Consider the following 22027-nt stretch of genomic DNA (forward strand, 5'->3'; position numbering starts at 1 on the left):
AGTGTGTGGTGATCAGTGTTCTCTTGAGCAGGCGGAGTTTGCTATACCCACTGGGCATCCATGTGGTTGTGAAGAGTGCCCGCTGGAGTGTGGGAAGGAGCACAGGCCTGGAACAGACACTGTGGAACCCTTGGCAGGACGGTGGTCTGAAAGGCAGGGGACTAGAGGCAGTCAGTTGTCTGGGAAGTAGAACAGAGAAAAGAGAAAAGGACTAAACCACGGCCAGGGAAGCAGTGAGCGGTCTTGGGGGGACATATTCCATCAGTGAGAAGGCAGAACCCTTGGCAGAAGGGGCCCCCTCCACCTGAAAGGATTCATGTTTCTTTTGTTTATTGCTTTTGTTTTATTTTCTTTTTATAAAATTAAAGAACTTTGAAATCTTTCAAACACACCGAACACCAAAAATAAAGTAACTGACACACTGCCAAAATCTGTCATTTGTGAACATTTGGGCACTTTCCTATATTCATTTCAAATACACCCCAACCCCTTCTTTCTTTTCCAGAGGCTTTAGTGAGCTAATTTAAAGAACAGTGCCTGGCATGTGGAAAGTTCTCTATAATGGTCAGGTACTATGGTGCTGGTGGAGGTGAACATGGTAGTTATTGCTATTATTTTGCTAATGTGTATCTTCATGTTTTCTAGCTTTCATTACATATATGTATATATTTAATTGTCACCCAAGGATATGTTTTCATTGATTTTAGAGAGAGAGAGAGAAAGGGAAAGGGAGAGAGAAACATTAATGTGAGAGAGATACATTGATCAATTGCCTCCTGCATGCACCCCAACTGGGAATTGAATCCACAACCTGGGTATATGTCCTGACCAGGAATCAAACCCATGACCCTTTGGTACACGGGATGATGGACACCAGCCAGGGCTATATAAAGATATCTTTATAATAATTTTCTATAGTTTTTCATTAACATAATTAATTTTTGTACTATACTCTTTTGTATCTGGATTTTTTTCACTTAACATTGTGTTCTTGAGATGTTGTTTTCTGTAATGAGTCAGATACACTACAGAAAATAAGAGCAATAGGAGGAGGGAACAAAGTCTTTAGCAAAGAGGGTTGTGAGTCCTGACATACATACCAGCTCTCCCTCAGCAACCTTCAGCAACCTTTCTCCATTCATCCATCCTTTTTATTCCTCCTGATCTGCAGCTATTGTTCAATGGTATAGAAATATGAAATTCCAGCTTCATGGACACCAGGCGAAGAAGGAAGCCTAAAGACTACCTGGTCCTATAGCCCCCAACTTCTTCCACTGCTTGATTCCTAACAAAGAGTCATAAAGTGGGTGAGAGAGTCTTTCCCCAGGTTTCTATCCCTGGGACAGCCTCATTTTATTCAAGAGTTGAGAAATGCACCCAGTTGGTGTGGTTCAGTGGTTGAGCCACCCATGAACCAAGAGGTCACCAGTTAGATTCCTGGTCAGGGCATATGCCAGGGTTGCAGGTTCTATCCCCAGTAGGGGGCGTGCAGGAGACAGCTATTGATGTTTCTCTCTCATCAATGTTTCTCACTATATATCCTATTCTCTCTCTCTCTAAAATCCATAAAAACACTTTAAAAATTGACAAACACTTCTATCAGCAAAGTAAAACTGAACATGACCCTATACTCGCTGGTTCTTTTTATTTTTCTACCCTCTCATATTCCAATGACCTGTTTTAGTTTTATTTCCGAGTCCTAAAAGAGCAGGCAACGCTTGGATTTAAGCTCCAAAGGGATGAAGCAGGCAGAGGGCACATTCCACATAAGAATCCAGGTGTGAGTTTTGAATTAGAAATTTGACCGATGCTATGGCGTTGACACTGGAGGACAGGACTAATTTTCAAGACCCTGCTGTCAGCATGTGACAGAACGGCAACCTCGGTGCTGGCGGCATCCAAGCAACACCACCAGGGGACAGGCGGGCCTCCCAGTGACTGGAGAGTTTCCATGTAGGGAAGTTTTGTTGCTGCTGCTCTTGTGAAGTTTAAGTTCTTGTGGTTTTGCCCCCTTTGCCAGCCTTGCTTAGACCGAAGGAGAGCTGGGTGGTAAAAACTCCCCGAAGGGTGGCGAAAGCCTTGCAGATTGAGTCCCCTGGCCACTGCGAGGAAGGGAGGATCAGGCCCAAGTGGACACACCCCAGAGGAGAAATGAGCCTCGAGGTTAGTACCAGATGCAAGCTTCCTCTGTGTAAACTTCCACTGGAGTTAAGAGCTCTTCATATGTCAGTTGACTACAGAACAACCTGGGGCCCCAAATCGGAATCAGCTTGAAGCTGGTGAGCAAGAAGCAACGCATTGGCCTCTAAATGTGGGCAGCTTTGTTCCCTCTCTCCTCCCTGCACAACTTAAGGCTTCTCTCCCCTTCCTGAGGCCCCGATCTTAAAGGAGCAGGTGCTTGAGTCCAGTGGAATTTCTCAACTGGGGAATGTCTCAGAGGCAGCACCTTTCACCCCCACACCCGGTCACCTTTGACCTTTGGCCATTTGCACTTCGGGTTTACATTTGACCTTGTGCTCTTGCGTTCACTCCAGAATCTGTGTTTTTGTGTTTTTCTTTCCTATGCCTCTCTTTCTCTGCCCAACCCGCCTTTTCCCTGCGGCCTAAGCTCACTGAGCATCTTCCTTTGTTTGTATGTTGGGGGGACTCCTTTCAGTTCATATTTTTTTTAAAAAAATGAGGCCTTACACACAAAGATTTAAAGTAAGAAGTGCCAAGAGAAAGATGAGAGAGGAAAATCTAGCAGATTTGAGGTGAAGAAAAACAAACTTGCATCCCACTTTCCCAAACCTCAAACATAGCTCTTTCTTGGCCAAGTTCTCAGTTACTCACCACAGTGCTCTTATTTTGTGCCTTAAGGGACAGGCAAAGGCTCTTTCCTGCTCAGCATGGACTTAATATAGTCCTTAAAGGAAACACCCTTTTTTCTCTAGTGATGCACTTGTTGCTAGCAGCGGAAAGACAGGGCATCCAAGAGGCCACAATCTCTAGCGTCCCAAGGCCAATTCTTCTGAAGACTGACGCCTTGTGGATGATTCAAAAATAACCCAAGTCAGAATCAACAACATTCCCCACGTATTGTTTAAACGGTAATTCTTTGTCTTGAGCTGTGTACTTCCTGAAAACCACTTCTCTAGGCTGCAGCAAGCTAGATTTTGGTTATGAGGCCCAGAGGTCTAGCTTCTTCACTGAATGCTTGCAAAATGTTTATGGTGAATTCAAATACCTTCCACAGATCACGCTGATCCTCCACCTGATTTCTTCACCAGCTGCTCTCCGCCTGATTCATTGTGCAGATTTTTCTTGGTGTGGTGGATATTCCCTAGTCACCTACTATAATAGTAGGCCTTACAGGTGTATAGCATGTTTGTAATGCTTGTTCATACCCTTCCCGGGAAAATTTCATAAAACACAATCTTATGTGTAATTTTCCTGAATACTAAATGCTTTCCCCTAAACTGTAAGATAGTGTATCAATTGAAAGATGCCAAGAATTACTTCATCTCATGGATATGTACCTGTTATAGATTATGTTCATTTTAAAATTAATTTCAAAGCCAGCTGTTATTTTTGCTAAAAGTAATCCTTGTTGATATATTTTAGCAACTACCATTTAAAACTTAGAGACAACTAGCTGTGCAATATGAGTATTTTAAAAAGACAAAATCTAGATTGTTTATTATTATTTTACATTTTGTGCTTAAGTCTTCTTGATTATATTGTCTGCGATATGTAATAAAAATAAGATTTAGAGAAATATATATAGAGAGAGATACATAATGTTGGGGTTTTGAGTTATTTATTTTTCTTTATTTTTGCAACTATAGTCATTTAGTTATCTCTACAATAATGGTAAAATTGAAAGGCAAGTTCTTATGTATGAGGACTTGTTGAACATTCTAGCTGGGAATGCAAGGACCTATGTAATCTTCATCCAAGAAGATGGCTCCTTTAACTGGGAGAGTTGTCTGTTTTGATCATCAGACAGCTGGGCAGGATGGGGTATCTGCCTAGCCTACGTTTAATGAACTGAGTCAACTCTGACAATCAGAGCTGGAAGGAAGTATCTCTTACAAAGTGGACACACATCCAATTCCAGCCTTCATTTTTCCTTATTCCAGCCTCCATTTTTCCTTACTCAAGTGCAATGTTAGTACTTTTAAAAAGTCATGTTTTTCTTTTTCTTTTTTTTCTTCCTTTTTTCCATGGAATTGACACAGCAATTATATCTAATAGGAAGGAAGGAAGGAAGGAAGGAAGGAAGGAAGGAAGGAAGGAAGGAAGGAAGGAAGGAAGACACCCTAGACCATGAACTTGTAATTAGCTTTCCTCAAAAAGTTTGAAATCTTATAAATGTTCTTCACTAAAGTCCTAGAGATATAAATAATAAGCACATAAATTCAAACTCTTCTAAGTAATGCTGAAAATAAGGTAGCCAGTGTTCCAATAAGGGCAAGACCTTACTTGTATGTTTTTTTAGGACTCATCACTGTCAATTTCAGCCTGATGGATGGACTACCACATGTCCAAGACAATGCCATATTTATTTATGACATTTATTTATTTATTACACCCATTTTTTTTTCCTTCTGGACATACAGGAAGACTATATTTCCTAGTTTCTTCTGCAATGAGTTTTGTGTCATGAGTCTGAATTCTATCCAGTGGAATGCAAATGAGAATTTTGTGTGCCATTTCCAGGCCTGGCCACAATCCTCCCTTCTCCTGCACAATCTTTCACATCTCGCTGTTCCTTTTACATAAACCTTGGGACCACATATTGAAGATGGTGTCATTAAAAGACAGGAAGAGCCTGTCCCCAAAAGGCTGTATTATATGATGTCCTCTGTCCCCAGGACTATATTGGACTGTGTCAGAGGTGGACAAAAAATAATTTTTTGAGAATTAAGTGTTTCTTATTTCAGTGGCTAGCATGACTAACACCAACATACATACCATCATCTACCACACATATCCTCAGTGTTGCTTATTTCCTGCCTACCCATAGTCATCATCCTATATAATGAAAGCGTAGTATGCAAATTGTCCCCTCAACTGGGAGTTGTCCAGGAGTTCAACCAGGGGGTGGGGCCAGCTGGGGGAAGGAAGGGAGGCCCCGGCCGGTGGCCAGCAGCCACGAGGGACCCTAAAAATGCATGAATTTCATGCACTGGGCCTCTAGTTTTAAGATAAAAATTAGGAAAATGACTTCATCTGCATAAGCACTTATTCCACCCTCCTATGTGATGTTTTTCCCTTGCTCCTTCCTTTGTGCCTGCCTCCCCAACATACACACCCCTTTACCCTTACAAACTCTTTTTTCAGTTTTGAAATAGCAACCAGGCCTGTCACTCCGTGCACTTCAAGGACATCAATCAGATTCAGGCATAGTCCTTTCTTTAGGGAACTTTTTTTGAGCAAGAAATGTAATTTGCTCTCTCTAGTCACAAAGTGAGGCTAATAGTATAGCTAGCTACTTGTGATGAGACTGAATAAATGAGGAACATTATCTATCCCTTGCTCATTGTCATTTTCTCCCTTTCTAACTCCCACTTCTCCAACATTGTTGCATTAATGTAGCAACTATCCAGAGATGTACTAGAGTGTGAGCATTCAAAAAAGGGACCCCAGTGTTTATTCCCTGCTTCTCCTCAGCATGTTGGCTATTATTTAGTGACTAGAGGCCAGGTGCGCCACCACCCCTGCACTTGCCAGCTATGCATTGAGTGTCTGTCCCCTGGTGGTCAGTGTGTGTAATAGTGACCGGTCATTCTGCCATTCAGTCGATTTGCATATTAGCATTTTCTGTTATAGGGTAAGGTAATAAACCAGGAAGCAAATCAATTGACTCTGTAAGAGGAATTAGGGCAATTTCTAGGACAGCCGCCTGGCTCATCTCTTAGTCCATACTTATTTGAATCCCAGATCTGACACTTAAAGGCAATGAAATTTTAAGTATAGATACCACTTTTTAATTCATCTTGAAATAAATTCTTTTTCTTTTTTCTTCTCTCAATAGAAAAGGGAAGAGGAGGAGGATAAGGAGGAAAAGAAAGAAGAAGAAAACTTGGAAGAGGCCCATTTTCCTCTCAAAACAGAAAATAGAGGTCTCAAATGCTTACAAAATCTGCCACTTAATATTCATATTTATAATAAGCAGAATAGCAGTCAGGTGGAGGAAATGGAAAACTATAAGAGCAGAAATTGCATTTGTTAAATACAAATGTAAAACTACAGTTTCCACCTTCATTCTCCAGTGTTAGTTTTGGAAATCCCTCTAGTAGGAAATCCACTTGAAATATGTTTGCCTTTGGATCTATTTTTAAATGAAAAAACAATCTTACTGATTCTAGAATATGTATGTATAACAGAGTCTTAACCTAAGTGAGGAGGTTAAAGGCAATTAATCAATGACAGAGCTCAATACCAGAAGAGAAACTGTAGTGTGTGTGTGTGTGTGTGTGTGTGTGTGTGTGTATAACAAAGTTGCTATTTTTAAGACCTAATTGGCTTATCCACTGGGTTATTTCTAGTATTATTTTTTTTAAAAAGATAGTTACAAGAAATTCAGACAGATGTATGGAAAAAAATCACCAAGTGGATGATTAGCAGTAAACATTTATTGATACAAATAAGCAGCTCTAAAATCTCTGGGGACTTTCCTGCTATGGTATTGACTTATAAGAGACAGCGCAACCAAGGTCTGCTTCTATGTTTCTCCTTATTTCCAGAGAAATAAACACAATCCTTAGAGTGATCAGGATATCCAAGAGGATCCATAACCTGTCCTTTGGGAATATTTGGTGGGATTCCTGCCTACTGATTCTTCACATTCTCTGACCTTCCCACTCTTCTTTCTTTCCTATTCCCATTGGTGTTTCTAGCTGCATACTCACATAGTATTTCTCCATTTCTTTAACACTCTTACTTTTGTTTTAGTTCTTATCCATATTTCTCTCATCATTTCTCCACACCCCAAAATATCTGTCTGCCTCAGCTAGGGGACTACATTGACAAGTGTAAATACATATGAAGTGAATGATGGTGCTCTACCAGGATTCCTCTCCCTTCTCTAGGGATGTCGGTCTATCCATCATCTTCTCCCCTGTATAAGCACCCTTTGTTTCTCTCAACTCTACCTTCTCTATTACTATATAAATAGGCTGAAGTAACTTCTATCTTGTCTTAGAAACATATGTCCTATTAACTCTGGTACCTCCTACCTTTCTTCCCACAAAGACTCATTTATATTTCCTGTTCTCTACTGGCTCACTTCCCATTTACTCCTCTGTCTACTGAAATTCAAACTCTGGCCTCTGTCTCCACTGTTAAAATCACTCCCTCAGAATGTGAATACTTCCACATTACCAATAAGTATGGTACTAAAGAAGAAGCTTTAAAATAGAAATAATCTTCCAGGGCCACTGTCTCTTGAGGAAAGCAGTCCTAAGCAGTTCTTTATGCAGAGGTAGTCATGCTCTAGGTAACATGTTACCTTGTCTCTCTGGCCACAGCTGACTGGATCCCAGGGGGTGGGTGTATACAAGTGACCCAAGGATTATCAATTTATGGCCTATGTGGCCCCTCTCTCATTAGAAACTGGGGATTCTCTCCTGGAAAGGCTGGTTAAAGACGGCAATATGGCAGGTGAGCCAAAGCATGCAGACCTCCACAGAGAAACAAAGAATTAGAATGATAGGTCACTCGAAGCGGGATCATGGAGGGACCTCTACATGGAGGGACCTCAGATTGTCCTTTGTATTCCATAGAACCTTTAGAAAGCAACAATACATCCTGACTGCAAAAGTTATGATGTATCCTGAACAAACTTATGGTTTCTTAACAGTATTCAAATCTCAGCAAGGCCTGACTTTTCTATCATTCTTATTCTGCCAAAACTTGGTTACATAAATAAGGTCAGTGCCTACTTCATTTTTTGAGTGTGCACTTACAAAAAAGCCACTATTACTTAAGAAAACTTGAATTAACATACTCTTTACTCAAAAGAACCCCAAATTTATCTTGTTTCTGGGATATTGGACTCTGCTGATCACTATCTCCTTCCAGAAGGTCACACTCTCTTGGTTTATCTGATACAATTCTTCTTGGTATTCTCCTATTTACAAAGTTATTTCCTTTTTAATCTTCTCTATCTTCTGTATTTCCTCATCTCAATCCATATAAATTAATCAGGCATATTATGACCTACCATTCCTTTTAAAAAATATGTTTTTATTGATTTCAGAGAGAGGAGGGGAGAGGGAGAGAGATATAGAAACATCAATGATGAGAGAGAATCATTGATTGGCTGCCTCCTGCATGCCTCCTACTGGGGATCGAGCCTGCAACCCAGGCATGTGCCCTTACTGGGAATCAACCCTGGATCTCCTGGTTCAGGGGTTGATGCTCAACCACTGAGCACACCAGCTGGGCATGAACTACTTTTCTTAAATCTATATACTCTCTCTTTGAAGAAGTACATACATACTCATGGCTTCAACCTCCATTTAAATCCTAATGACAATTGTTTGCTGGATACCTTATCTTCCTTTGGATGTCCCACAAGATCCTCAAATTCCACATGGTTAAAATCAGAGTCTTCATTATTTTGCACAAATCAGCTCTTTATCTTGTGTTCCTTACATCAATGGGTGATACCATTATTATCCTAGTAGCACCAGTCAGTAATCTAAGTACAGTTTCACTGCTGTCAGTTACTCCATGCTTTAATTTCTCTCCAATATATCTTCTTCACTGCACTCCTCTTATTGCTGCCTTATTCAAGTACTCTTTCCCTGACTCCCCTTGATTTCAGTGATAATGCTCTGTGTTCCCATAGGACCTTCTGTAACCTCTTTCATAGTATCCATCCACTATAACGAGAGTACTGACTTCTTCTTCTGTCTCCTCCAAGACTGTAAGCTCCTAGTAGGTAGCGATCCAGTCTTAGTCACACTTGTACTTCTACCATCTAGCACAATGCTGGAAAACTACAATTATGTATTCATGTTTTTAGAAAAATAATAGATAATGAATAAATAAATAAAACATCAGACTTACCTGCACTATACACAAAACCAAAGATACTCCAGACTCTGAATTACATCAAAAACTACTCAACTAGAATGAGAAATGTAATATTGAACAACAGAGGTGTTGGTTCATATTCTGAAAAGCTTTTCCCAAAAGACACTAGATACAAACATTTCTCCCTCCACTCCCATCCCTTTCTCAGACTTCTTTACAAGACCTTCATGCAGCTCTATTTGGCTTATTACATGTGTGCTCCTACCAAAACAGACCTGTTTCTAAGGTTAATGACCATAGCTAATGCTGCACAGTGGTGAATACCTCACTCATCAATATTTTGTTCCTTCTATATTAGAGAGGACCTTTACTTCTGCATACAGTAGGGTTGCTGGTATGATACATCTTTAAGTAAATTATAGATTCCATTGATAGTATGAAATCCAGTTACCTTTTTGTTGTTGTAGTTTGTGTGTGAAAGAGAGAGAGAAAGAAAAAAAGAGGAGGAGGAGGAAAAGGAGGAGTAGAAAGAGGAGGGGAAAGAAGAAAAGAATGAAGAAAATACATGTATACATACAAATGTACATATATATAGAATCAAACATAGTGCCTTCATTGGCCATTTTTATTTGTCCCCACTAATGGAGTACTGGCATATGTGGTAGAGAGTAATATCCTATATAATAAAATGGCAATATGCTAATTAGACCAGACATCCATCTGGACGTCCTTCCAGACAAAGCCATGGTGGTAGGCACCAAGGCAGAGGCGGTTAGGAGGCAATCAGGCCGGCAGGGGAGCAAGCAGTTAGGGGGTGATCAGGCTGGCAGGGGAGCAGTTAGGGGGCAACCAGGAGAGCAAGGGGGCAGTTAGGGAACAACCAGGCCAGAGGGTACCAGTTAGGGGGCAATCAGGCCAGCAAGCAGAGGCAGTTAGGGGGCGATCAGGCTGGCAGGCAGAGGTGGTTAGGGGTGATCAAGCAGGCAGGCAGGCAAGCAGTTAGGAGCCAGCGGTCCCAGATTGTGAGAGGGATGTCCAAGATTGGAGAGCATACAGGCGGGGCTGAGGGACCCCCCACACCCATGCATGAATTTCATGTACCGGGCCTCTAGTATGTATGTAAAATTCAATCCTAGAAGAAAAATTATAGATGGAAAAGTAATATGGGCTGAAATTTACTTAGCACTTATAATATCCAGGTACTATTAAGCACTTTACAAGCATTATTTTTATAATCCTTATAACAACCTTGTTGGTAGACTAGAAAAGTGAGCCTCTAGTGTAGTTGCATCACTTTTGCCAAGAAACAGAACCAGGATTTAAAGTCAGGTATATTCATCTTCAAAATCATGTTTTTCAGCCACACAAAAACAGAAATGCCTACAAACAAGTACCTTTCAATAATAACTTTAAACGTAAACGGACTAAATGCTCCAAACAAAAGACATCAAGTGGCTGAATGGATAAAAAAACATGACCCATACATCTGCTGTCTACAAGAAACCCACCTCATTAGAAGGGACTCACACAGACTGAAAGTGAAAGGATGGAAAAATATCTTTCAGGCAAATGGAAAGGAAAAGAAAGCTGGGGTAGCAATACTTATATCGGACAAAATAGACCTCAAAGTGAAGGCCATAACAAGAGATAAGGAAGGCCACTTCATAATACTAAAGGGATCAATACAACAAGAAGATATAATCCTGGTAAACATATATGCACCCAATGCAGGAGCACCCAAATTCATAAAAAAACTCCTGGAAGATATCAAAGGAGACATCGACAACAATACAGTCATAGTAGGGGACTTTAATACACCACTGACAGCACCGGATAAGTCCTCTAGACAAATAATCAGCAAAGATATAGCAATCCTAAATGACTCACTAGATCAGATGGACTTAATAGACATCTTCAGAACACTTCACCCGAAAGCCAGGGAATATACATTCTACTCAAATGCTCATAGGACATATTCAAAAATAGACCATATATTGGGTCACAAGCAAAGTATCCCCAAATTCAAGAAAATTGAAATCATAAAAAGCGTCTTCGCAGACCACGATGGCATAATATTAGAAATAAACTACAATAAAAACAACCCAAAATACTCAAACACCTGGAAGCTGAATAGCATGCTATTAAATATTGATTGGGTTACCAATGAAATCAAAGAAGAAATTCGAAACATCCTGGAAACTAATGACAATGAAAACACAACAATCCAAAACCTATGGGACACAATGAAAGCAGTCCTGAGAGGGAAGTTTATAGCTCTACAGGCCTATCTCAACAAACAAGAAAAAATGGTAGTAAATCATCTAACTCTACAACTCAAAGAATTAGAAAGAGAGCAACAAGAAAACCCCAGAGTGAGCAGAAGGAAGGAGATAATAAAGATTAGAGCAGAAATAAATGACATAGAGACCAAAAAAACAATACAGAAAATCAATGAAACCAAGAGCTGGTTCTTTGAAAGGATAAACAAGATTGACAAACCTCTAGCCAGACTCACCAAGAAGCAAAGAGAGAGGACCCAAATAAACAAAATCAGAAACGATAGAGGCGAAATAACAACAGACCCCACAGAAATACAAATGATTGTTAAAAAATACTATGGACAGCTCTACTCCAACAAACTAGACAACCTGGAGGAAATGGACAAATTCCTAGAAAAATACAACATTCCAAAACTCAATCAGGAAGAATCTAAAAATCTCAACAGGCCAATAACTATGGAAGAAATTGAAGCAGTCATCAAAAAGCTTCCAGCAAACAAAAGCCCAGGACCAGATGGCTTCACAGGGGAGTTTTACCAAACATTCAAGGAAGAACTAAAACCTATCCTCCTCAGACTACTACAAAAAATTCAAGAGGAAGGAACACTTCCAAGCTCATTCTATGAAGCCAGCATCACCCTAATACCAAAACCAGGTAAAGACAACACAATGAAAGAGAATTACAGGCCAATATCCCTCATGAACATAGATGCCAAAATCCTCAACAAAATCTTAGCAAATCGGATCCAGCAGTACATCAGAAAGATCATACACCATGACCAAGTAGGATTTATCCCAGGGATGCAAGGATGGTACAATATCCGCAAATCAATAAACGTGATACATCACATAAACAAATTGAAAGAAAAAAACCACATGGTCATATCAATTGATGCAGAAAAAGCATTTGACAAAATCCAACACCCATTTTTGATAAAAGCTCTCAGCAAGGTGGGAGTAGAAGGATCATACCTCAACATAATAAAAGCCATATATGACAGGCCCACAGCCAACATCATACTCAATGGACAAAAACTAACACCATTTCCCCTAAGAACAGGAACAAGACAGGGATGCCCCCTCTCACCACTCCTGTTCAACATAGTACTGGAAGTGTTAGCCATTGCAATTCGGCAAGAAGAAGAAATAAAAGGCATCCAAATTGGAAAAGAGGAAGTAAAACTGTCCTTATTTGCAGATGACATGATATTATACATACAAAACCCTAGAGACTCCATCAAAAAGCTACTGGACTTAATACATGAATTTGGCAATGTAGCAGGATACAAAATTAACCCCAAGAAATCCGAGGCATTTCTATACACCAATAGTGAACTTTCAGAAAGAGAGATTATAAAAACAATCCCGTTTACCATCGCACCAAAAAAATTAAGCTACCTAGGAATAAACTTAACTAAAGAGGTAAAAGACCTCTACTCAGAAAACTACAGGACGTTGAAAAAAGATATAGAGGAAGACATAAACAGATGGAAGAACATACCGTGTTCATGGATTGGTAGAATCAACATCATTAAAATGTCCATACTACCCAAAGCAATCTATAAATTCAACGCACTTCCCATTAAAATACCAACGGCATACTTCAGAGATCTAGAACGAACTCTCCAAAAATTCATCTGGAATAAAAAAAGACCTCGAATAGCTGCAGCAATCCTGAAAAAGACCAAAGTAGGTGGGATCTCAATACCAGATATCAAGATGTATTACAAAGCCACTGTTCTCAAAACTGCCTGGTACTGGCACAAGAATAGGCATATAGATCAATGGAATAGAATAGAGAGCCCAGAAATCGGCCCAAACCAATATGCTCAATTAATATTTGACAAAGGAGGCAAGAACATACAATGGAGCCAAGATAGTCTCTTCAATAAATGGTGCTGGGAAAATTGGACAGATATATGCAAGAAAATGAAACTAGACCACCAACTTACACCATACACAAAAATAAACTCAAAATGGATAAAGGACTTAAATGTACGACAGGAAACCATAAAAATTCTAGAAGAATCCAAAGGCAACAAAATCTCAGACATATGCCGAAGCAATTTCTTCACTGATACAGCTCCTAGGGCACTTGAAACGAAAGAGAAAATGAACAAATGGGACTACATCAAAATAAAAAGCTTCTGCACAGCAAAAGAAACCATGAACAAAACAACGAGAAAACCCACTGTGTGGGAAAACATATTTGCCAATGTCATATCTGATAAGGGCCTAATCTCCAAAATTTATAGGGAACTCATACAACTTAACAAAAGGAAGATAAACAATCCAATCAAAAAATGGGCAAAGGACCTAAATAGACACCTTTCAAAAGAGGACATTCAGAAAGCCAAGAGACATATGAAAACATGCTCAAAGTCACTAATCATCCGAGAGATGCAAATCAAAACAACAATGAGGTACCATCTCACACCTGTCAGACTGGCTATCATCAACAAATCAACAAACGACAAGTGCTGGAGAGGATGTGGAGAAAAAGGAACACTTGTGCACTGCTGGTGGGAATGCAGACTGGTGCAGCCACTATGGAAGACAGTATGGAGTTTCCTTAAAAAACTGAAAATGGAACTCCCATTTGACCCTGTGATCCCACTTCTAGGAATATATCCCAAGAAACCAGAAACACCAATCAGAAAGGATATATGCACCCCTATGTTCATAGCAGCACAATTCACCATAGCTAAGATCTGGAAACAGCCTAAGTGCCCATCAGTAGATGAATGGATTAGAAAACTGTGGTACATCTACACGATGGAATACTATGCTGCTCTAAAAAGGAAGGAACTCTTACCATTTGCAATGTCATGGATGGAACTGGAGAGCATTATGCTAAGTGAAATAAGCCAGTCAATGAAGGAAAAATACCACATGATCTCACTCATTCATGGATAATAGAGACCATTATAAACTTTTGAACAATAATAGATACAGAGGCAGAGCTGCCTCAAACAGATTGTCAAACTGCAGCAGGAAGGCCGGGGAGGGTTGCGGGGCAGGAGGTAGGGGGGTAAGAGATCAACTAAAAGACTTGTATGCATGCATAGAAGCATAACCAGTGGACATAAGACATTGGGGGGTAGGGGAGGCTAGGGGACTGTCTAGGGCGGGGGGATAAAATGGACACATATGTAATACCCTTTGTAATACTTTAAGCAATAAAAAATAAATAAATAAATAAATAAAAAATCATGTTTTTAACAGCAATAACACACTATCAAATTTACCTTATCAAGTTCAACTTGTTAAGTTTCCAGAAAAGAAAACAGACCCAAAGGTATGAAACAGCTTGTCCAAAGTCATATGCCTTCCTCTTCTGCCTGACTTTGGAATGGCCTACAGCCTGTTTCATATAAAATCTCCACGAGAACAATTACATTCATGGGTAGAAGTCTGTTTGAATGACACATAGAAGAGATATTTTTTACATAAAAGCAGGGAATTGGGCCACTCATAGCCTCAAAGATCAAAAGGCCTTGGAAGAATGTTCTTCCTACCACCAGCTCCTTATCCCAACTCATAGTAGGCTGGCTCCCTTATTAGGCATAAACAATGGAAGGCAGAGAAATTTAACCAACTAGGCTTTGCTAAACTGACAGAGAGTAAGGCTTGGGCAATGTCCCCAGGGAGCATGGCTGGAAGTAGACCATTTGAGCAGTGAGGTAAGAGATAGTGCCCAAGCATACGGATGCCTCTGTGCAGATAATCCAGACTTGGCTGAATATAGTTCCTACAAATCTAAGGCTTCTTAGTTTTCCAGATGGCCATTCCCACTTGTTCAGCTGCCCAGACTTCTGTTGCTGGATATCTGATTTCCTCTATCTGCATGTGAGGCCAGGGGCCAGTCTCAAGAGAGAAGTCCTTCAGAACAGCTTTCTCCGGCCTGAAATCCACTGCTAAGCTCCCGGGTTTTCCTCACTTACTCCCGTGCTTCCTGTGCTTGCAAACAGGGTAAAGTTGAGTGGCCTGGGGACATGTCCAGAGTAGCCAGATGGTCCTTTTGTCATCATTCAAGCAACCCCCAGGTTAGTCTTATCAGGATACTGAGCTTCTGTCTGGCAGTTCAGCTCCCTGCTTCCTCAAGGTCCATAGCCCTTTCCTAAATCTCAGCTTATTGACTAAATTTTAGTTATGTAACCTGTTTGTTCTTTGGACAGTTTGCTTTCTTCTAATGAGAAACTGAGCCATTGTCTCCAGACTCTACCTGCCTTGGCATCCTGCTTTCCACATATTTCCCCTCCTCACGGACCTTGCCTCACATAAATATTTCTTAGCATCCATTAGGCATCAAATAATGCAACTGTCCTTTGAAAATGTAAATAGAATTGGCCTATATGGCGTATTAATGATTCTCTCCAACTTATGATATTATAAAGAAACAAAGTTACTATAACTGCTGTTAAACTACCACTACTTCAACTACTGCCACTACTAATTAGCACCTTTTTGATAATGGGAATTATGCTAAGTGCTTTCTTTATATGTATGAACTAACTTAATTTTTACAACTTTAAGAAGTGAGTAGTGGATATGCCTCTTATTTCCATTTCATAGATCAGAAAACTGGTCTATAAAGAGCTGAAGCCAAATATTGCCACCTGCTATGCCATGGTACAGCATAGAGAATAGGTTATGAGTCTCCTGGGATATATATCAGCTCGCCTCTTAGAGCAGCTGAGCCAGACTCTGGCCTCTGCTTCCAGAAGCCTCATTTGTTTACCACTAGGGTTCTCAGCCCAGCCCTTGTACAAATATTATCAATTTAATTTTCATTCCATGGCATTAAAAATGTTGTAAAGCACTAGTTTAAGCAACTTGGTTAAGTGGTGTAGCTACTCTGAATTCAAATATGTGAAGTCAGAACCTGATCTCAAGATAAACATTCATAATGTTGCTTTTCTTAACAAAACAGATACAATAGGAGGGAGTAACAAAACCAACATAAAATCCCCCAAGGATGGGTATAAGAGAGCACAACTAATTAGAACCACTATAGTTTCCCTAATTTTATAAAATTGAGAGAACAGAATAACAGATAGAAGCAAAAAGAGGAAAATCAGGTTGATGAAAGTGGTTACAATGGTGCCAGTAGAGAAGATAAAGCTAAGCCTGTCTTGAATAGAATATCAATGTGCAAAGAATGCCTTAGGAGGAAAGATTCTCAACATTCTTAGCGGTACAGACAGGGGAACATAGATTTAAAGCAGGGGGCTTTGGATTGGACATCTGCAAGTCTTGACCATGAGTTTGATGAAACCCTGAAACTGGCTATACAGGACCACCTGGAACCCTTTGAGAACAAAACCCCGTCAATATTGTAAGCTTTAGACATACCCTTTCTTAAGGAGCTTGAATTTAGTCCAAAATATCTAGGCCTAGGTACCTGCAAACTTGACATTTCTTTAAGGATTCAGTTTTCTTTTACAGACGAAAGAGCTTATTAAACTTAATGGTCTTCCCTTGGATGCTTGATATTTGAGGGTTTGGAAGTGTAACTATTCCATTGCTTCTCAGGAGGTTCTCCAAATGCTTTCCATGATGCAGGCACGACTACAAGGAGCCTTTTCTTCTCTCTGCTCTACATTTCTGGTATTTGTCTTGAGGTTCCTCAAATGACATTTCACAGACATGCAATGATTTTAGACCAAGTCAGAGTGACACCCTGTTTTCACTACTACAATAGCTTGGAATACACATGGAACCATTTAATATGTTCAAAGGCAAAACACAAGCATTTTTATACTGAAAAGTACCTCAAAGGAATATGTAATCTTTTCACAAGAACATAATATAATAAATGGCAACTGCCATTAAGTACACAGAAAAACTATTGATTGCTGACAGGGGAGGCATTAACAGTTTCCTACATTTGAATGATACCAATCAAAGTGGTTGCTCTGCAAATGGTTTACGAAAACTTGTACTTTGTAGGAAAGCTACAAGAAGATTCAAGTCATCCTCAGTGTCTTTGCCATACTCTCATGGACACAACTGCTTGCACATATGGCTCTCTGCCTAAAGCAAGCCATCTTCTTGTAAGGTGTTGTCAGGTTGGGCTGAAGTGAAGAACCCCAAATATTTTCCTTCTAACTAAACCCAAGAAATAAAAATGTTCTCATCTGTTTTGATGAATGAGTTATTCAGAAGCAGTGAGTTCATCTCTTTTGACATTCAGAAGTTGGCGAAGCCCATATAAATAGTAAACAAGGTTGTTTTGGCTTTGTGCCCCCAACCCATACAGTATATTACATGCAGCTAGCCAGATTCTACCCTTGGACACACCTGGTGCCACTGTAGTCAATGAAAATTGCATGAGAATTTCAAAGGGGCAGATTTCAGCTGGGGAGCTAGGCATGAGAATCTAAGGACAGAGTTTGGGCCCAGAATCTAGCTCAATGGCTTGGATTTATGTACCTTTAATGACAACGCCTTTTTCCTTTGCGGTATATTAACTAGCTTGCTTCAAGCAGGCATGGGAAACTGATCCAGGAGCCAGTAAACTCTAAAACTGTCCAACTGTCTGTAGCCAACTATAAACAGATAGTCATTTTACTTCTGACATGTGCTTTCATATAGACATATCGAAGCTGACCACAAATAAAAGTGGAAACAGATACAGAATAAGTACAGCAAACAATGGAAAACAAATGGATCCTGGACTACAGATGAAAAAGACTGGTTTTGCATGCCCCATATTCTGCCTTTTTCCCCTACAACTATTTTCTTAACATTTTTCGCATTATTAATAAAATTAAATTATTCCACATGGGTGCAGAATCAGTCCCATGGTGCCAACATTTGTTTTCTGCACTCATGCTGGGAGAAACACAGCACTTCTAGGACAATAGCACTAATCTTTTTATTACGGCAATTTAGAACTTGGAGATGACCCATGAGCAGCTGGACATCATTCAGAACATATAAACGACAAGAACGTTGTCCTTGAGTACCTTATCATGTTTTCTAAAAGATGCTTTCATTTAAGATATTCAGTCCTTGAATCACCCACAATGTTATTGCCCTGAAAGAATGATTTTGTCTGAGAAGGGCAATGGCCTGGACAGTGATATTAAGGAAAGGAGGGTGGACAATCCCACTATTCCCCCTCATAGATCTAGAAATATACGCAGGGAGAGTTGCAGTGTCCCCTTGATTACTTCTCATAAAGTTCACATTATGTAAGACATAACTTACTAAGTATCTTATTATGTGCCAGGTACTCTTCTAGGTGCTAGACAGAGAGCCATTAACTAAGAGATACCAAGATTCTGTCCTCATACCGCCTGCATTCTATCTGGAGTGGGGAAAATAAAGGTATCAATACTTATTGTTCAATTGAGCATTTGCTTGCATTTTTGGTAAGCGTCTCCAGTAGTTGTATGTCCAATGTCATATTTATGCACAAGGTATATAATGCTGCACAAATTGGTAAGCTTTGGGGAGACAGGATGATGTCTACACATTTTTTTCTTTCTGGCGCATCATCAATTCCTAGATCATTATGATCAGCATCTTTGAAACAATGAGTAAAATACTATTCTCTTGACATCACATGTTCCAGTTAGTCACCCTACTATGATAGGGCATTTGGGGTGGAAAGTGAGTAAACTTCATGTTGTAAAGTTGATCTTCCTAGATTTCTAGATAGAAAAATAATGTGATCCCTTTCCCTTTTGTTGCAAAAGAAAATGGAATAAATGCACTACCCCTTCCCATAAGAATTATAACCATGTGCTTTATATTCTTGAATAAAACTAGCAATTGGGAAAATCCCAAAAGCAACAGAAAAAAATGTGCCATTTTCAAATAAATTTTAATTTACTGTATGAGTTCTTTTTTTAGAACCACTACTTGCTTCCTTTAGGTAATGCAAGTAGTCCAGCCCTAGTTGCATGATCATGTTATTTGTGTGACTATTTTAATAGCTGGCAAAGTTAATAATGTAGTGTCTAGTATTTCTAGTGGTTCAAAAATATTATTTTGGAAGATGGACTCTTATTTCTTCTTGTGAATGTTATAAGAAGCTACAAAGTGAGGGAAGGGAAGATCACAGGAAATACAGCGACTCTTAAGATCTAAATAAGCATGTGTCTTTCTGAGGCTTATTGGCAGGTAATTAAAGGCATGAGCCATGAGCCATGGAGTCAGAAAAATTGGCTTGAATCTTGCTATACACTAGTTGTATGATTTTAGGCATAGTTGAACCTCTCTAAGATCAATCTTCCCATCAGTAAAATAAGAACATTTTTATTTGCAGAGCTGTGAGGATAAAATGAAACAGTACCTATGAAGAGCTTAATACAAGGTTTGGCATATTTGTGAGTATTCCATAAGTGGTTGCTGTTGTTTTATTGTTACCATCATTGTTATTCCCTTATTTTTCTCTTACAAGGCCAGGAGAAGAAAAAGAATGAAGTATAACAGAAAAGTTTTGTCTTCCAAAATTTTACAATTGAAAATAAAAATTGATATTATGTCATGCTATGATCAACTACCTAGAATAGTTAAATATCTTTTTTTAAGGAAACATGTAACCAATTTCTAATTTCCCATAACTAAGGAATATAAATTAATATGTTTAAGTGGAAAACCACAAATAATTTTTAAAATCTCATTCAAATTTCTTACTCTAGTGAATAGAACAAAAGAGTTCATCTAATCCCGTCATTTATATATTTCTTGGTGCAAAACTTGCTACACTCTGAAGAATAGGGAAGAGGAGAGATGTTTATGTTTAATATCCCCACTTCCAGCTCCCAATTTGCAATAAGTTGTCTCTTCACTGTTGTGACTTCTACCAGCTATCCATTAAGTGTATTACTCCCGGGATGGAGGGAATGCTCCGTGGCCTTCTGGTTGGGTATTTTGAATGAGCCTGATGAAATGCACCGCTTCTGCAGACCCCCATTTGATGGGACTTTAGTTATACCTTGTCCCTATCAAGTCTCAGAGAGGAAGCTCTACTGTTCACTACTTGCAATCTCTAGGACACACTGGGGACGGTTTTTACAAGGCTTTAAATATGACAAAGGGGAAACTTGTAAGGATTTTATAGTCCAGAGAGAAAACCTTGTCCATAATGAAGAAAAGAGGGCATCAGAATTGACAGTAAATGTAGATCCAGCAATAGAAAGAGGCATTTGACATTTTAAAATGCCATATTTGTGATGATCAAATTAAAAAGTTAGGAGACAATTTTAAAGTAAGTGACGTGTGTGTGTGTGTGTGTGTGTGTGTGTGTGTGTGTGTGTGTGTTTTGACACCAATGAGGAAATTTCCATAGGCAACAGAGAAAAAAATCACTCATTCATTTCTCTACAACCTTGCCTCTTACAGCTTATCTTCAAGTCATTTGTCTGGTCTAGTTTGAAATGGCTAAGTGATGGGGCTTCCAAAATGTTCCCAGTGAGACTATTCCACAGTCTACAAAATTTCACTGTTTCCTCTTATTTACCTTAATTTTATTCCACTTCCACTCACTGTTTCTATTTAAAAGGAGGGAAAAAGTAAGTCTATTCTTTAAATTCATACCAGGAAACAGTTTCTTTTCACTTTAATAATTGAGTTTCTCTGTAGCCATGCCTAATATTTGCTAGAAGGGATGCAAGACTATATGCAGATTCTTGTCTGTGAAGTCACATCCTCCTCAAGTGCAAGTGCAAGGGTATTTAAGCTGTACCCATCCCAGCCAACAAGGGTCTGAAGCCTATCTACTGAACCAAATAATTCATAACATCTGTAGTGTTGCTGTTTATCTACTCATCCCTATGTTCAAGGTGCATAAGTGAGTTCAAAGTTCAACCCAAACTGAAACGTCCCACAAGCTTTCATTTCTAAATTTACTTCCTCAGAGTAGTACAAGGCCATTTGCTGTGCCTCCCAGAAGGTCCAGCAAATCAACCAACAGAGCCACACCAGCCAGGGTAAGGGTAGGCGAGACTTAATCTAGACATCCATGATAATGACTCTTGAATGTCAGAATTGCAAACAAATGTTTGCCTGAAGCACAATGTCATTTTCTAGGCCCAGGGTCATGACAGGAACCACCATAGCACTTGTGCTATGAAAGAATTTTCCTTGATACAAGAATGTTCCTTTATACAAAAAGAATTTTCCTTCATACAGAAAGATCGTGAATAAAATCTTGCTGAGTGTTAGGAAGAAAGCCCTTCCTAAATTTGTTAGCTGGCTTCTTCTGTGACAGGTTTGCTGTGGTAATGACTTTTTCACAACAGGTATTCAGCATTCTGCTTGTTTCACAAACTTCCTGCACCACATTTTCCAGGCTAGTGCCAAGGGTAAGGCTGCTTCATGCCAGGGTTTCTGAAAAATTAATAAATCTCCTGCCATAATCCTTACTGCTTCAACTGACAAATTTAATAAACAACAGGAAGTAAAGCCCAGGTTTTCTAATGGGATTGCTTTCCCTTTTTTTGCCTTTGACAAGTTTTACGGAGTAGCACTTCTGAGACATGGTCAAGTGCTATAAACCTAATCCTTAGCAATTTCCTCCTTAGCTCAAATAACCTAAATATTTTATGAATGGTAAAGAGTTTCACATGTCAGCCATCAACCAACCAACCCTTTTCAATCCCTCCCCTCTGTCCTTTCTTCTGGTTGTTTGGGTAATTTTCTTTAAAATAACATACTTAGGTCAATTTTTCAAACCAATTGCACAGGAAATTTTCAATACATTTTCT

General features: G+C 39.4%; 1 protein-coding gene across 3 annotated transcripts in view; it reads right to left on the reverse strand.

The window, feature by feature from the left end:
- SUGCT (succinyl-CoA:glutarate-CoA transferase) overlaps positions 1-22027 on the reverse strand; it is a 556817-nt gene that overhangs the window by 20423 nt on the left and 514367 nt on the right. The window lies entirely within an intron of this gene.

The sequence above is a fragment of the Myotis myotis genome, unplaced genomic scaffold, assembly GCF_014108235.1.
Source record: "Myotis myotis isolate mMyoMyo1 unplaced genomic scaffold, mMyoMyo1.p scaffold_m19_p_11, whole genome shotgun sequence".
NCBI lineage: Eukaryota > Metazoa > Chordata > Mammalia > Chiroptera > Vespertilionidae > Myotis > Myotis myotis.